At 39.4% G+C, this 15855-nt stretch overlaps 2 long non-coding RNA genes across 3 annotated transcripts; one reads left to right on the top strand and one right to left on the bottom strand.

Annotated features, from left to right (window-relative positions):
• Window positions 1–637: 637 nt before the first annotated feature.
• On the bottom strand, window positions 638–6351 carry LOC112089232. 2 transcript variants are annotated; one of them, XR_002900884.1, is made up of 2 exons: window positions 6213–6351; window positions 638–924 (listed from the first exon to the last, which is right to left on the bottom strand). It is a non-coding gene; the product is annotated as an uncharacterized LOC112089232 (long non-coding RNA). The 2 variants fall into 2 exon arrangements; XR_002900885.1 differs by having other exon boundaries at window positions 638–927; window positions 6213–6338.
• Window positions 6352–7272: 921 nt separating this feature from the next.
• Window positions 7273–7614, top strand: LOC112089231. The gene is made up of 2 exons (XR_002900883.1): window positions 7273–7383; window positions 7464–7614. It is a non-coding gene; the product is annotated as an uncharacterized LOC112089231 (long non-coding RNA).
• The last annotated feature ends 8241 nt before the right edge of the window (window positions 7615–15855 follow it).

The raw sequence follows: 15855 nt of genomic DNA on the forward strand, positions 1-15855 counted from the left end.
GTTTGTGAGTGTTTGTCTAGGATGGTGGCTACCATATATTCAAGTGGTGGGATGAAGCTATGACCGAGGAGTTTCAAAAGCTTAGGTTGGTTGTGGAGCAACAGGCAGATTCCATTCGTTACTTCAAAATTGGTTATTGCCAAGCTGTACAGAATTGAAATGATAAGCCACAAATGGAGATAATGCGGCGTATGATTATGAGCTTGGATGCAGATATAGCACATTTAAGGGACCAACTTTTGGAGAAGCGTTTGGGAGGCTGGAAGTTAAATTATGTGATGGTGGCTGGTGCAATCCTGACAGGTGTTATAAAATTTCTTAGTGTTTGTTTGAGTAGGTCCTAGTTCTTCTCGAAAGAGAATATGTATATGCAATCCTGATATTGTATGTTTAAATTATGTTTGTGACATATTTTTGTATTAGCAGACTGAAGACACAGACTGAATACGCAGAAAAAATATGCTGACTGAATTCGCAGACTGAGACCAAATTGAATTGTGCGCTAAACCAGTTAAACTCTAACAAATTTGAATCAAGGTACAAAATTAACCAAGGTGCAAAATAAACCAATTGTTTTTTTTTTAAATTGAACACTAACCAATTTGAATTGGTGCTACTGGATCGGTATATACATAAATTGAATTGGTACAACGGTTAATAAGAAATTTACAGACATATATAAGTGTTTTTTTACACAGTCTTAACACAATATCGGTAAAACAAAAAAACATACCAACCGCAAAAAATTATCTCTGCAGATTTGCCAGTTTTTCTGTATACTCCGCTATACGGTATACGGTAAGTCGTAATCAACACAGACTTCTCTTTTGGATCGAAGACCCTAATCCGCTTTGTTTTCAATTCCAGATCTGGTGTTGCCGCTGTTCTTTTCTGCCGTATTTGTTCCGCCGTTGTTCGTTTCAGCTGCTGTTGCGAAAAGGTATTTTACTGTACTATATGTGATAGTCTTTTTGAATCCATTTGCTACAATCGTATAGGGTTTGAATCCCACAACCGTATTTGCTAAAATCGTTTAGGGTTTGAATCTCACAACTGTTTTTGCTTAAATTGTTTACACACAATCATTTTTTGATAAAATTGTTTAGAGTTTGAATCCCACAATCGTTTTTTGGTAAATTTGTTTAGGGTTTGAAGTCTACAACCATTTTTGCTAAAATCGTATACGTTATTGTTTGAATCCCGGAATCCCTAGTGTTTGAGATCTCTGTTTTTTTTGTCAATAGCGATTTGATTTGTGTTAGAGAACTATCTCAGAAGTCTATTTTTATGGTCAAATCGAGTAAAATCAATATGCTTAGTGTTGGATAACTCTGTCGGTGGCTATTTTTTTGGTAAGTGTCGGAGTCGATATGTTAGAGTTTCAGACTACTCTTGTAGACTTCGTTAGCAGACTTCTATTTCACAATGCTTTTATATTTCAAGTTTTTTAACTCTGTCAAAATTTGTTTGGTAACTGGCGGTAACTTATTTAACTCTGTCACTTCTTTTTTTTTTGGTAAATGGCGGTTATTTTTTTGGGAAGAATTATAGTCGATATATTTTGGGTTTCAGACTTCGTTTTTAAACTTATTGGACAGATTTCATTGCTAGACTTCTCTCTCAGACTTTGTTATCAGACTTCTATTTCAGTCAGCTCTTTACGCATACTTCTCTCATTCCATTTCGCAGAAATCAGCCAATCCAATGGCTAAGCCAGAATTCCCGCTACATCTCTTCTCAAAAGGCGATGAGCCATATCCTCTTAAAAGCATAGGCTACTATAGTGGTGAGTCGAACCTGATCACTACACTAGCGGAAGCACTAAAAAAGATGAATGGGAAGAGATTTGGAATTCAAGACTGGGAGTGTTCTTGAAGTTCAGTCAACTGGATTTAGGCTGGACATCTAGACTGGTGCATTACATTCTCGGTTTGCAGCTAATTTGCAACAAAAAATTTGAGATTTGGAGCCTCATAGGTTCTATCCCGATACGCTTTTCATTGAATGAGTTCGAACATATTTCTGGGCTAAATTGCGACTACGTGGAAAAGCTCGAAGATCCAAAGGTTGAGGTTACTGAGGAGATGCAAGAATTCTGGGATCGAATGGGAGTGAATCAGGAATTGGGGCAGAGTACTGAAGATTTGATAGAAGCTTATAATGATTGTAGATCTTGATTGTAGATCATGGTCTCCCGAAGATCGGTTGAGGCTGGGATACCTAAGCATTTATACTTTTTTCATTGAAACACGATAACCATCTTCAGCTACTCGGGTCAGTTTGGCTAGGCTAGTGATGGATTTAGATGTGTTTGAGAATTACCCTTGGGGAAAAGTGGCTTTTAAAAACCTGATTCGGTCTGTAAAGGAGAAAGACATTACGAAGTCGTCGTACACGATCTAAGGTTTTGTAAAAGTTCTCCAAGTATAGATTTACTTTGCTCTTCTAGAATTCGCTGCTAGATTTGGTGAACCTTTTCCAAACGACCCCGAACCATCGTTGCTCTCTTATAAAGGATCCAGAGGGAGAAAGTTTATGAAAGAGAATATGCTCCGACAGGTAAATTTTCAGACTTGTTTAATGTTTTCAGTTTTACGGTATAATAACATATATCGTTTTATTTTATGTAGACACGTATAAACAACCACGCTGTTAAGGACTTCAAACAGATGTTTCCGGTCTGGGAATTTGATGATCATGATGAAAAAGATGTGAAGACTGACAACATTGTGCGAGCAATGTTTGGACACTTTGGCAATGTACCATGGAAATGGGAGAGAAGTCATTAGCCTCCAATAAGTGTGACCAAGTATGTGAAGTCCGAAGTTTCTCTTGATCTGAAGAGGATATCGGAATCAGTTGGTGATGAAGAAACTCGGAAGCGGTCCTGCCCAATTAGAGGTGATGAAGAGGAGTCCATGGTTACCATTTTGAAGGATCACATGGACGATTGTTTCCACAAGATGATGACTGGGTTGAGTAGTTGTGAATCTCAGATCAAGCTAGTCAACACAAAGCTTGTTGACGTGGAGCAAAAGTTAGAGGCAGTAACCGGTGGCCTAAAGGAGGATGCGGCTGATGGAGAGGAGGTCAAGTCGGCACCAAATCTAGTGGATCCCAAACCCTGTGACGATAAGCCGACATACGTCAATCCTAATTTTGGGGTTAGTAAAAAAACCCCTACAAATAAAAGAGGAAGGAAACCCCGAAATAAGTAGACTTGGTTTCGAAATGTGTTTTACCCCTGAACTAAACCCCAATTTTCATACTTTAACACATTAAAGTATTAAACTTTGTTTTTTTTTCAGAAACTATCCTAAACGAATTAAATGGTTTCCACTTGACTGGTACTACATTATAAGAGTCCCGAAACAATGACTATTAGACACTGTAAGTTAGGGTTTAGCCCAATTAAAATTTGCTTGATTCGACAAAATTTAGATGAACTGTGGACGAGTTCATAATAATAATTGTTTTTCTTGAAAACGCAGCACATGGAAGCTGGGATTAACCTACTCAGGCTGCGATTTGCAAAGCATCGTGAGTGTTTTAATTAGGTCGGACATGATCTGTTTCCTTGATTTACTGTTTGCAACGATGTGGAGATCAAATTACAAGGACTTTCTGGACTCTCATGTAAACCCTGATGGTTCAGGCAAGCTCCTACCTTCTGGTTCGTTCGAGTACTACACAGGCCAAACACCAACTTATTGCGTTAGTAATAAGACCTGGAGGTACGAGGTGGATGACCTGTACACGATGTTTCACATAACTGGAGATCACTGGGCGGCAATGTGGATTTCTCTTCCAATGAGGCACATTGTCATCTTGGATAGTCACGCAGATATGCATGCATCAGACATAGCTTTTAAAGCAGCTGGGACTCCTATAGCAGTCTTGGTTCTTTACATCATGCATGAATATGCTCCAGCTCAAGACCGGATCAAGCTATCTTACGATGCATTCACTTATGAGCGGATCAAAGGCCATTTGATCCCACAAAACAAGCAAAGCGGTGACTGTGGCGTTTATTGCCTGAAGTACCTCGAATGATATGCCCTAGGGATGCCATTTCCTAAAACCTTGTGTGATGCAAATATCAAAAAAATCCGAGACAAGATGGCAGCGGAAATATTCGACAAGACTAACGTCACCGGCACAGAGAGGTATGAGTATTCATGGTTGGATGTATACAAAGGTAAGTGATATGTCCAACTATTTATATTCTATATTGTAAGATTAAAGGACTCTGGTTGGCTGTGGTATGGTTGTAAGTTTTTGGTTAACCTATCACTATTGTTTTTTGTTTAGTTGTATATTACTATGGTTTAGGTTTGTTTGTAATATTGTAAACGGTGGTGTGATTGTTAGCTTTTGTTAACCTATCCATTATAACATTATGCTATGGCTTTTGTGTTAGATTACACTTCCCTAACCAGTTTCATAGAACTCGCTTAGCTTAGAACACAAATTTAGAAGTACCTTATGTTGATACCGAGCATCACACAAAGAGTTTTTATTGATGTTATAGCTGAACTCAATATGAGCTGCCTACGTACCCTTGAGAAGGGATCAAGCCATTCGTAGTTCTGTTATTAAAGTTGTGAATGATCTTTGAAAAAAGAGGAGTCTCTTCTATTTATAGGGTTTTGAAATCGGTCTCTCTGGACGATTTCCTTTTTCTATTTGGATTTGGATTCAGGAATATTTCCTTTTCTTGGATAAGATTAAGGAAATATTCCGTAAATTTTAGATGTTAATGCCGATATTGTAAATCGGGCTTTAGAAGACTATAAGCTATTAATGGGCCGAATATCCTTTGGGTATGAACCATCGTAAATCGGGATTAATTGGGCCGATCTCGGTTCATACCGGACTAAACCGGGGGTGCGGAGTACACCACCAACAGTAAGCCCCCTTCCCCCCCCCTCAGTCCAACGAAAGAGTATGTGTAAGAGTTCGGCGGATTTCATGAGTATTTTTAGTCCGGTGTGAATTGAGATTGGAGACTTGCGAGGCTGTTAGCTTGGCTTATATGAGTTTCAACTCAATCTTATTGCGAATTGCGATAACTCGGCTTACATTTGTGAGTATTGAGAACTCGGCTTACGGTGCGAATCTGAGCTGTTCGGCTTAATTTGTGCGAGTTAAATAAACTCGGCCTGGGGGACCCAAGTGAGTTTTATCATACTGGAAGGGTGATTAATCGAACCCTTGTAAACGCATGATACAAACTCAAGGTCTCCTAAGTCGAACCTAATTGTGCGAGATGGGCTCGAATTTTATTGCGGGACTGGCCCCGGCTTTATGATGTGGAGTTTACCACGGCACCATGTGGGTGTTAGCGAGACGGATCTCGGCTTTTTGAGTTTGCATTGTTGAGAAATGCTATCGAACAACTGGCCAGGAAGTCGATGTAATACCGATGAGTTCGGTCGGAACTGCGAACATGTTAGTTCGGCTTGGAGGGACAGACTTTGAATTTCTGAGGAGCTCGGTTGATGAGCTAGAAGAGGTTTGAGCGCAGTGTAGCTCGGCAGAAGAGTGTATTCTGAGATGACGGACTCAAGTCGATGAACTGAACTTGTCTAACCAATTGAGTTGTTGTACCGAACTGAAACTCGAAATTCTGAACAAAAACTGATCTGATCTGAAATGAACTGAATATGACATGCTAAAATTCTGAGCCGAACTAAAACTCTGAATGAAAACTGAAATTCTGGGCTGAACTAAAACTCTGAATGAAAACTGAAATTCTAAAATTATGAATTTGACGAACTCAAGTTGACGAACTGAAGCTGAGTCGAACTGAAATCCGAAATCGACGAACTCAAGGTATTGAACTGAAATTCCGAACTCAAAACTAATGAACTGAATCTAAACCGAACTGAAATCTGGGTCGAGATGAAATTTTGAACCAAGCTGATATTTGAAAATGACGAACAAAAGCTGCTGACGAGCCGAAAATAAGGAACTAAAGCTGTCTGAACTGAGACTGACAAACTCAAACTGACGAGCATGTCAATAATAGTTGAGTTGGGAAAGGTGCTGAAGTGTGAGCTTAAGTGGGAGCTCCGAGCTCGTCTAAGGATCTCTTTTTCCTTTTTTTTTTTTTTTTTAAATGCGAACCTTAGTTCGGCTTGGAGGAGGGACAGACCCTGTGACAATGGTGAATATTCTTTGAATAATATTATAATTTTGATAGATAATACCTGGGTATCAAGGAGTTCGGGTAACGAGCTAAGAATAGCTTCTAGATCGGTGAGCTTAGAATATTCATGTTGCACTGTTGCTTTGAAACTTTGGCTTAGGTCGGTGAGAGAACTGAGAAAATTTTGAACTTGTGCTTATGCGGGATGGATTGACGAGCTGAAGCTCTTAATTGTTGTCGCTACTTTATATTTCTGAAGCGTCTTTTAGCCGGAGCTATGATTTTTGTAAGTCCTGCAACATTTCGATGAAAGCTTGTGAAGAGATCTATTTTCTTTGAGATTTTAGATCATAGTATTTGGTAAAGAAGATGACACTTAGCTTTTGTTGCTGGTGCGGGATTGCTGAGCTCGGCTCTTTGATATTCAACCCTTGTAAAGTGAAGATCTGAAATATTGTGTTCTCTCTCGATTTACTCTATCCATCTCTTTGTGAACTGGATGAGAAGCGGATTGACGAGGTGATTCCGAACTGGTTTTTAGATTCCGGTAAAGAGCTGGTGAAGCCGTGCGGCGAGCTGAGATGGTGATGGTATCAGCTAGAATAAATCTTCTTAAACTCAGTGAAGTATTTCTAGGATGTCATCGGGTATTGAAGCTTGGGAATTGTTGCGAATCTCTGAAGTTTTCCGAGTCCAGAATGAACATGAAAGCTCTTGAGGTCGGCGATGGATAATTTCAGGAATTAATTTTTGAAATCCAGAAGTGGAAGCAACATGTGTTTTTCTTGCCATGGTTGTTTGAAGCAAGGAAGAGGGAAAGGTCTCTGAGGTACTTTGATGGAGCTAGCGATTGAGACGGTTCAGGTCGGAAATCTGCAGTTTGCCGGCAGTTTGCAGGTCTGGTCAGGGTCATCGGATTTGACGTGACCGGAGATTCATCTGAGTCATCGGGAAAGGTTGTTGTTGTTGCAGGAGATTGGGCTTTTAGTCTTCACATCATTCTGGGCCAGCTGTTGGGCCTGGTATTTCATAATATCAGATGGGGCCAAAACCTGTTCAAGCCCAACAGAAAAAGAAAATCTGATTTCCTTCCAACGACAGCTTTGTTTGCCGGAGAAAAGGCGTTCGATTTGGCGGTGTTGACATGCGGTGATGGAGGTGAGGGCGGAGCTCCGGAAAGCTTCGAGTCATGACGGATTGTTGTTGTACGGCGATGATCGAATCTGAGCTCGGTGAGTCTTGTCCCATAGCCCCTACTCCTCTCTTATTTTTTTTTTATTTAAACAAAGGAGCTTTGTCTTTGAATGAAAAGCAAATTAGCGATAGGAGAGATGCAGACATCATCGACTCGAGTCAGAAACAAAGAAAAAGTCAGATCATAAGTCAGTAAGTTCCCGATCAAGAAGCATGAGAGATAATGATGTAATCTTAAACCAAGATGATTAATGCATTGATTCAACCAACGACATCAAATTAAACAAATTAATGAAAATATGTGACGATGTATAATTCACGATGTCTTTCTTTGCAAAGGGCTCAAACAGAAGTTAGAGATATTAATTATAGTTGTTTCGAATACTCTGCAGCCGTAATTTTTGACTAAACAAACTAGGATGAACCGAACTGGTAAAAGATTCACTTATCAATTTTTAATTAATGATTCTGAGTCCATGTATTCAATAAACGTGAAAAGTATGAGGCAATAAGTATAATTAATAACACTTATCTTTGATTGATGACGGATGACGAATAATGGTGAGATCTGGAGATCCGCTACTTTGTATTTGAAGAAGACGTTGTAGGTGATATCGTCAAAGATCCATGTTAGTGATCTTAATCGGTAGAGGCAACGAGAGAATAGATCGGAGATACCATCATCCGATTTAGGGTTTTTTTTAAGAATCTCACTCGCCCCCTTTCCTGGCGTGCCAATTGTTGATACCGAGTATAACACAAAGAGTTTTTTATTGATGTTATAGCTGAACTCAATATGAGCTGCCTACATACCCTTGAGAAAGGATCAAGCCATTCGTAGTTCTGTTATTAAAGTTGTGAATGATCTTTGAAAAAAGAGGAGTCTCTTCTATTTATAGGGTTTTGAAATCGGTCTCTCTGGACGATTTCCTATTTCTATTTGGATTTGGATTCGGGAATATTTTCTTTTCTTGGATAAGATTAAGGAAATATTCCGTAAAGTTTAGATGTTAATGCCGATATTGTAAATCGGGCTTTAGAAGACCATAAGCTATTAATGGGCCGAATATCCTTTGGATATGAACCATCGTAAATCGAAATTAATTGGGCCGATCTCGGTTCATACCGGACTAAACCGGGGGTGCGAAGTACACCACCAACACCTTACACGATCGTATTCAATATGCATTTGCAGACTTCTAGAGTAGACTTCTGTAGAGTAGACTTACATAGCAGACTTCTGAGGTAGACTTCTGTATCAGATATTTCTCTGTTATCCAATCTTCCATGCCTATAAAACAAACATAGAAACTTAACTTCTAACCAAGTAATATAACTCAAATAACACACAATAACTTCTAACATTACACTAACACACTCCGGTGTAGTATGTCTTGGTTGGTGACATTTTGAACAACTGTATTGCTTGTGGATCTTTTGCGGTTTCTTTTATGCCTTGAAGTCTCCAGCCAAGTTTGCCACCTTGACGTTTTTTGCCTGCCTTTTTTACGTTGGACTTCTAGAGGTAGATATTGCACTGCTTCCTCGGTTTTGATAGCAATGCTTGCAGGATATATATTCTTATGCTGCATACAAGTAATCTTTGGAGTATGCCAGGCATACAAGAGTAGCTAGACGCATATGCACTGCATCTGAAACGGCTATAACATGAAAACAAGGTACTTTCTCAATATCATACATTCCACACGCACATTTTCGATGTTCCAAATCAACAACATAATTAAGTGATCCTCCTTTCACATTGAATCGCCAACCATCTATGCCTTCTACCATCAAGTTATCAGCGTAATGTGAACAAATTGCCAAAAAATATTCAACTCCCGAAATATGGATGGTTTGAAGACTCAAAGCATATTCTCGCCTTTTACAAAACCACTATGCTAGCTTCTTCGTATGTAGTCCAATATGAATATTATGGAAAATCCCCGTGCTCGTTTAAGAGCGGAGTTGATAGACTTTGCAATTTTGCTCGTCTTTATATTGTATCTATCACCGGGAAAGTGAACTCATGACCACATTTTAATGTCTGTCTCCTCCAAGTACGTTGCAAGCTCAGGTTTTATATGTCGTATCTCGTCCATGTATTAGTTAAAGTCATAAACCATATATGCATAGGCAACACGTTTGACCAAGTATATAAGATGTTTTCCCTTAAACTTGGTGACTATGTTGTGTTTCAGATGATAGTAACATATCTCGCGTGTTACCCACGGTAAAACAGTCTCACATGCCTTCTTAATGGAATGGTGCCTGTCTGAAACTATCACCAAAGGAAATTCGTCTGTAAAAACACACACACAATTTTGTAAAAAACCATTCCTATGCACAATTATTCCCAGACTCTACTATTCCAAAAGCTAGTGGAAATATCTAGATATTACCACCTTGTGCTGTCGCCACTAGCAGAGTCCCTTCATATTTTCCAGCTAGATAACACCCATCAACCACAATAACCCGTCAAAGATATTGAAAACCAGCTATCGAGGCTCTGAAAACTAGGAATATGTATTTAAATCTATTCTGGCTGTCACGTTCAAGGGCAGTTATAGTACCCGGAATGGCTTCTGTGATCTGATGTAAATAAGAAGGCAATCGGCTATATCCATCTTATGGGGTTCCCCTAACACGTTCTTGTGCATACATCAATGCTCTATATGAAGTTGTGTAATCTAGTTTCATACCAAACATCACCTTCATTGAATCTTGAATGTGTTGCGCAGTAATCCCATCAATTATTCCTACACGCCATATAATAACTTCCCTTTGTATCTTGGAGTAGTATGCTTTCGGTGAGCCAGCCGGTCTGAAACAGAACATGTATTAGTTTTCACATACTTTTTTCACCCAAAACGTCTTTGCTTTATAGCTGCTCTAATTCTCCATTGGCATCCTTTCACAGCACATTTAGCAACAAACAGACGTTTCAATGACTTATCAGCTCTGAATGCGAACTTCAACATAACAGTCGTCAACCTTATCTCTGATACCAGCTCATCCTTGGTAGCAAAATTTCTGTTGACTGTGATTTTGTCAATCCAGCTTCTTACCTCATCTTCAATCCACTCACCCTCTGAGTCAGAATTTGAATCCTTATCCTTCACTTTCCCATATTGGTTGTAGTCCTCATCCTCAGACAATGTATCGTCTTCCTCTTTTACTAATTCTTCTTTGATGTCGTCGTTGATCTCACCAGCACACTCATCAACATTTTCATCCTCATGTTCCTCTGCAGTTTCATTTCCATCGTCATCAGAACCCCATCAGCAGCTTCAGGACCCCCATCACGTCCATCCACATGATCATTACGAGTCGGTACACAAATACGTATAACATGCGTCCTACTCAACTCAATCAAGCTTTGTACTTGTATATCATTTGTGATATGCGTAGGAGGGGTATCTGGAGCCACTTACAACATTGAATCTGGCAATGCATAAGTGATCGACACCAAGTCAGTTTTCTTCTCCAGCATGTAATCATCTAGAGCCATAGCCATGAGTTCTTCATGTGTACAACCATCATTCAAGAAGAACATCCTCCTTCATTTGCGATTATTTACCATAAAATGTCACGACTGAGTACCCATAACCCATTCTCCAAATACAACAGGCAACTGTAGGAAGACTTCTTTAGAAGTCTGCTTTAATCCGTGATGGGCTATGGGCCTAGGGTTGTTTTTCATACAAGCCCATTGGTCCATAAAGAAAGTTTTAAATTTATAAAACCCTAAATCTGAAAGTGCACAGATGTACATTGTAGAACTTAGGGTGTCAAACCACAGGGAAGATGTCTAATCTGCAAGAAACAACAAACTGGGAAGTAAGCAAAGTCATAAACCAATAAAAGTTTTGGGGTTTTTGGTTAAGAATCCTAAACTAAACCTAATCTTATATTACAAGAAATAAAATGCAATGCAGGATGAATTGTTAAAAGAATATCTCAAGCATATCGACTCAAACTAAAGACTCTTAAACTCATAGGTGGCGATTTAGACTTCTCCAGTTTACTCTAATCGATGTATGGTGGCATTTCCAATTAGCTTCCAAGCGATTTATCTTCATCTGTTTCTGGGAATCCGCATGGAACTAGAATAGACATATGTATGATTAACCAACTCTCGTCATGTTAATCAACTAATCACTTAGATCTGACAATTAAATCTTGTTTTAATTTCAGAAATAAGATCATGCATTAGACATTGCATTAACCACTCACAACAAGTTCCTTACTTCCTCCATAGATCAAAAACTTATCCTTAGTTTTTCTCAAGTACTTAAGGATATTTTTGACTGCTATCCAGTGACTTTCACCTGGATCAGACTGGTATCTGCTCGTCATGCTCAAAGCACATGCAACATCTAGACGAGTGCAGAGCATAGCATACATGATAGATAAAATATCAGATGCATATGGAATCTTACTCATGCGCTCTCGCTCATCATGTGTCGAAGGACACTGAGTCTTGCTGAGAGTTATGCCATGAGACATTGGAAGAAAACCTTTCTTAGAATCATGCATATTGAACCTATGCAAGACCTTATCTATATAAGTATCTTGACTTAGTCTAATCAATTTGTTTAATCTGTCTCTATAGATTCTTATTCCAAAAATATAGGCAGCTTCTCCCATGTCTTTCATTGAGAAACAACTACTTAGCCATGTCTTAACAGACTGAAGTAGAGGAATATCATTTCCAATGAGCAGTATGTCATCTACATACAATGCTAGAAAAGCAACTGCACTCCCACTAGTTTTCTTGTAAACACAAGGTTCTTCTTCATTTCTAATGAAATCAAACTCTTTGATTGCCTCATTAAAACGAAGATTCGAACTCCGAGATGCTTGCTTCAAACCATAAATGGAACGATGAAGCTTGCATACTTTCCTAGTACTTCCAGGAGCTGTGAAACCTTCAGGTTGTGTCATGTACACATCCTCTTCGATATTTTCATTAAGAAAAGCTGTTTTCACATCCATTTTCCAAATCTCATAATCATAATAAGCGGCAGTTGCTAGGAGAATCCGAATGGACTTAAGCATTGCGATTGGAGAATAGGTTTCGTCATAGTCTGTACCATGAATTTGCTTGTAACCTTTCGCCACCAATCTAGCTTTGTATATCACTATATTACCATCCATGTCTGTTTTTTTCTTGAAAACCCATTTACACTCAATGGCTTTAACACCATCAGGTAAATCTACCAAAGTCCAAACTTTTTTTTCTTGCATGGATCCCATTTCGGATTCTGCGGCTTGTAGCCATTTCTCGGAATCAGGGCCCATCATTGCTTCTTCAAAAGATGTAGGTTCATCACTCTCTATAAGTAAAAGATCAAGATGATCCATTACCCAATCCCCAAATCTATTAGGTTCGTGATGAATTCTTTTGGGCCTACGTACCTCAGGTTCCACAGGAGTTGATTCTACGACTCTTCGTAGATCCAGTTGATTTTCTTCCTCAAGAGTTGGAATATCCTCCTGTGATTCTCGAACTTCTTCGAGTGATACTTTACTCCCACTAGTTCCCTTTGAAAGAAATTCTCTTTCCAAAAAGGCACCATTCCGAGCAACCAACACTTTGTTCTCAGCAGAGCTGTAAAAGAAATAACCTTTGGTCTCTTTGGGATAACCTACGAAGTAGCACTTATCAGATTTGGGTCCAAGCTCTGTAAACATACGTTTAACATAAGCATCACAACCCCAAATTTTAAGAAAAGACAAATTAGGAACTTTTCCTGTCCATATCTCATATGGTGTCTTTTCAACTGATTTTGATGGAATTCTATTTAGCATGAACGCAGCAGTTTCTAAAGCATATCCCCAAAAGGATAATGGAAGATCTGTGTGACTCATCATTGATCGAACCATATCTAATAAAGTTCGATTTCTCCTTTCAGACACACCATTCCATTGAGGTGTTCCTGGAAGAGTGAGTTGTGAAACGATTCCACATTCTCTTAGATGCTCACTAAAAACTTGGCTCAAATATTCCTCTCCACGATCTGATCGAAGAGCTTTAATTCTTTTGCCAAGTTGATTTTGTACTTCATTCTGGAACTCCTTGAACTTTTCAATGGATTCAGATTTTATGTTTCATCAGGTAAACATAACCATATCTACTGAAGTCATCAGTAAATGTGATGAAGTACTGGAAGTTTCCTCTAGCGCTTAAACTCATTGGCCCACATACATCTGTATGTATAAGACCAAATAAATCACTAGCCCTTTCACTGTGTCCAGTAAATGGAGCCTTAGTCATTTTTCCCAACAAACATGATTCACATGTTTCATATGATTCAAAATCAAATGAGTTCAAAAGTCCATCACTATGAAGCTTCTGAATGCGTTTCTTATTTAGATGGCCCAAACGACAGTGCCAGAGAAAAGTTGGATTCAAGTCATTAGACTTAAATCTCTTAGTACGAATGTTATAGACCGGCATATTTTGGTTTAGAACATAGATTCCATTCTCTAATGGAGCACTACCATAAAACATATCATCACGATCAAATGAACAACATTTGTTCTTGATCGAAAAATGAAAACCTTCCATGTCCAAACATGGTATGGAGACTATATTCCTATTTATAGCCGGAACATAGTAGCAGTTCTTGAGTTCTAAAACCATGCCTGAAGGCCAAGACAATGGATATATTCCCACTGCTAATGCTGAAACTTTTGCACCATTAGCCCTCTAAGGTTCTGATGTTCTTTAGAACTTGCACATTTGTACAAATGTGAGCGCCACAGCCGGTATCCAATACCCAAGGAGTAGAACAAGAAGTGGTAACATTTACCTCTATAACATAGATACCTAGAGAAGAAATCTCAAAAGTTTTATTCTCTTTCAGATCTTCCAAACATTTAAGGAGGTTTGTAATGCAGCGACGAAAACGGATTTGAACAAGGACTCGCAGATTCGATCGTGAAAACGGAGTACTTGTGCTCGGATCAAAGACTTCGTATGAGAAAACTTCTCGTTTTATAAATCAAAAACCAACTAGCAATTGAGGACAAACTCAACTACTTATACAACTTAAGCAACAAGCAAAAACCCTAAAACAAAGTCGGTGTTTTAAAAAGAAGAAAGGAAACAACGACAAAGATGAAAGCCCAAAGATAATTAAAGAAACAACAAAATAAAGAAAGCACAAAAGATGCTAGTGTACGCTGCATCAGGTCTCCCGGTGTAAGGAAAAATTCGCCCTCGAATTTTTATCGTAATCATCAGCCTCATAGGGAACAAGATGTTTGTCGTTAAAGACGTCAGCAGTGTTCATTTGTGGAGGTAATCGCAAACGATAAGCATTATTAATCTTCTCGAGTACTTCTAATGGACCTACTTTCTGAGCCTTAGCTTGTTATAAGTGTTAGAAGGAAATCGGTCTTTAGTAAGAACAGCCCAGACCAAATCACAAACCTTGAACTGTACGTCACGACGGTGTTGATCAGCGGATTCCTTGTACTTTGATGTAGAAGCTTCGAGGTTGTCGTGCACTTGTTGGTGAACAGACGCAAACTCTTCGATCAGGTCGCAAGCCCTACCATGATGACGAATACGATCAGGTGCCACCGAAAGATCTGTAGGACCACGCGGAATGAGTCCATAGACAACTTGAAATGGACAGAATCCTGTGCTTCAATTAACTGCTCGATTATGTGCGAATTCAGCTTGGCACAAGATAGAATTCCAGGCACGAATATTATCACCAACCAAACATCGCAAAAAATCTCCTAAAGCGCGGTTTGTAACTTCAGTCTGACCATCCGTTTGAGGATGATAAGTCGAACTCATGTCCAAATGTGTTTTTAAAAGACGCCATAATGACCTCCAAAAATGGCTAAGGAACCGAGAGTCACGATCAGATACAATCGATAAAGGCAGGCCATGGAGCTTATAAACCTCGCGGAAAAAGAGGGTAGCAACCTGTACAGCATCAGTGGTCTTCTTGCAAGGCACAAAGTGGACCATCTTGGAGAAAGGATCGACAAGGACAAAGATAGAGTCGTGGCCACGTTGCGTACGAGGGAGACCGAGAACAAAATCCATGCTGATATCGGTCCATGGTTGGGTCGGAACATGCAGAGGTAAGTACAACCCAGCGTTGTTTGCTTTATCCTTAGCTGTTTGACAAACAACACAACGCAAAACAAATCGCTCGACATCACGCCTAAGAGACGGCCAGAAATACGAGCTGCTCACCAAATGTAGATGTGCGATCACGCCCTACATGACTTTCGCCATGAAGTTCACGTATCAACTGAAGCCGCAAGCTACACTCCGGGATGCAAAGTCGATTACTTCGGAAAAGAAACCCATCGACAATGAGATAGTCATCGCAAACACCTAATTGTGCATCAGCCCAGATCTTACTGAAAAACACATCGGCAGGGTATAACTCAGGGAGAACCGAAAATCCAGGAACCGAGACATGCAACGTAGATAAAAGAGAATGCCTGCGACTAAGTGCATCAGCCACCTTGTTTAA

The sequence above is a fragment of the Eutrema salsugineum genome, unplaced genomic scaffold (assembly GCF_000478725.1).
Source record: "Eutrema salsugineum unplaced genomic scaffold, Eutsalg1_0 scaffold_12, whole genome shotgun sequence".
NCBI classification, from domain to species: domain Eukaryota; kingdom Viridiplantae; phylum Streptophyta; class Magnoliopsida; order Brassicales; family Brassicaceae; genus Eutrema; species Eutrema salsugineum.